We start from the raw sequence: 2,511 nt of genomic DNA, 5'->3' as shown, positions 1-2,511 counted from the left end.
ATTTATAACAATAGTAGTTGTTTTCTTTTAAAAAACATATACTATTTATAATGCTCCCTAAATAATAAAAAAATAAATTACAGTGAAAGCAATGAAGATTTTGTAGGATTTGAACCAAACTAAATAACAGTAAACCTTTTTTTGATTTACGGTATTTTCTTATTTTGATGTTCCGGGCTTTTTTGTATTTAGAACAATATATACTAATTTAAAAAGTATCAAATTGAATTTTTGTTCAATAAAAAATCTTTCAAATGCGACTGTAGCTTTTTTTTCCCCAACACTTTGTCTTTAAAATAAGGGTGCGTCTTATATTCCGAAAAATGCGGTAATTTTATTTTCTCAAGACAGTGGGACTGATCTCGATATTCAGTACAAAAGCTTTCTTTGAACATGTTAACTTTGTGAATTGTACATGATTAATAAATCATGACAGAAGAATGATTTAAAAAAAATGGTGCAGTCCCAGTTCATTTTAGCTATTTTGATAAAGCATGATTTTGAGTTTTGTTTAAAACTTTTATAAGAAAATGGTCAATGTTTTCTAATCCAATTTAAGTTCAAAGTTGTGGCCAGGGAAATGTCAATCGCTACAACTCTACTCATCTTATTACGACAAAAATGATAAACCGTTTATCATAAGAAAAACATAAACCTTATTCAATAAGTGTTGATTTTTTATTCACAGGTTCCCCAGTGGGCTGAAGAGATACGCCTTAAACCAATTTTAAGATCACGAGAAGATTTTATTTTTTATTTTCGCTTACCACGACAACCGGAAGTTGGTTATTTGTCCTCCGTCCTAGCTCGTCTGTGCCAGGTGGCTGAACTTCCGGTGGCATACAAACCAACTGTGTCATAGTCAAGGACGTCACGTTGCAGCGACGAGTGCCAATAGTGACATTGATTTCGTGTTCTGTACTTGCCAAGCGGAGATTTTCTCCCTGTGATAAAAATTGTACGAAATACACTTTCAGTTCACGAACGAAGTAAAACACAAAATCTAATAATTAGATTTGTAACGAAATGAAGCTTATAGGTTTAACTAAAACACAATCGCGATTTATCCAAATGTTTGGAAAAAAAAGTAGTAACTACCATTACTGTAACCTGAGCCAATATTCTATAACGTGACACACTTCCAGGAATCATGTAGTTACACACATTAATATAATGTGACACATTTCAAGGAATCGTGTAGTTACATACATTAATATAATGTGACACACCTGAAGGAATCATGCACTTAAATACATTATTATAAATAATACACCTGCAGGAATCGTGCACTTAAATACATTTTTATAAGTAATACACCTGCAGGAATCGTAGTTACATACATTATTATAACGTGACAAATCTGAAGGAATCATGTAGTTACATACATTAATATAATGTGACACACCTGAAGGAATCATGTAGTTACGTATATCACTATAACGTGACCACGACAATAAATAATGTATGGAGGGTAAATCTTAAGAATGATGTTCTAAGCTCTGTACTGCCTTTGTAATTGCATCCTCTATTGCCGATCGTACTCAATCTGACGACCACGATTATGAATTATTTTCCCACCACAGTCTCCAATGTAAGAACCTTCTGCGAAGGACAGTGAGGTAAAAGTACACCATACATCTTTACAAACAATTTTATAGACTATTCACTGTATCTGACAGCTTTCAAGCATACCAAACACACAGTAGTACGTGGGTGTGTATTCTATTTATTCTACGGGTATATCACCTTAGAGGGATAACGTAGCATTCTCTATAGCTAGTAGAAACATTGCTGTAGACTTGGACGTGTGACTTGACTCTTTATCTTGATTTAGCCTTAGGACCATGACGTGACCACACAGTGCAAGATTTAATCTTGAACAATTTGTGTCAATACGTTCTCTATAGTTCACGTTTGATTTACCACACAATTTGTTGTTTCTGTTTCCCGTGACACGAGAAACCTACATCAACAGTAAAAACTGACGAGAAAAACGTCTTTAGATTCTCTGTACCATACTCATAGTATTTTGGCACTTGTGTATAAAGTTAAAATAATAAATAATATTCATCGTTAAACTGGTACACAATTAAACACATTTTATTTAGGCCTATCTATGGCCTTCAAAAAGTTGACGACTCTACATGTTTCGACGTTACAACGTCATCCTCAGGAGGCCATAGATAGGCCTAAATAAAATGATTTTAATTGTGTACCAGTTTAACGTTGAATATTGTTACGCCTCTGGTCGTTAGTTAATTTCCCATATAATTTCTTTCTTAAATAAAACTAGTTTATTCTTTCTCAATTCAACTTTGCAATACACTTAATTTCCACAGCCGATTTTATAAAAACACGTTATAATTCAGAGGGAATGATTCACGCACTTACTTACTACCGCGCTTGACTCAATTTTCCGTCTCTGTCTGTTGCAATTCTATTCCGATCAATTGTCTGGCGCACTTATATACAAGAATAGAGGGCGTCTAGCAAATACTGGATTATTCGTGA

General features: G+C 33.7%; 1 pseudogene; it reads right to left on the bottom strand.

The window, feature by feature from the left end:
- LOC106457671 overlaps positions 1–2,511 on the bottom strand; it is a 65,688-nt pseudogene that overhangs the window by 32,537 nt on the left and 30,640 nt on the right.

This window comes from Limulus polyphemus, unplaced genomic scaffold (genome assembly GCF_000517525.1).
Source record: "Limulus polyphemus unplaced genomic scaffold, Limulus_polyphemus-2.1.2 Scaffold360, whole genome shotgun sequence".
Lineage (NCBI taxonomy): Eukaryota > Metazoa > Arthropoda > Merostomata > Xiphosura > Limulidae > Limulus > Limulus polyphemus.
This window is presented reverse-complemented; position numbering and strand designations above follow the sequence as displayed.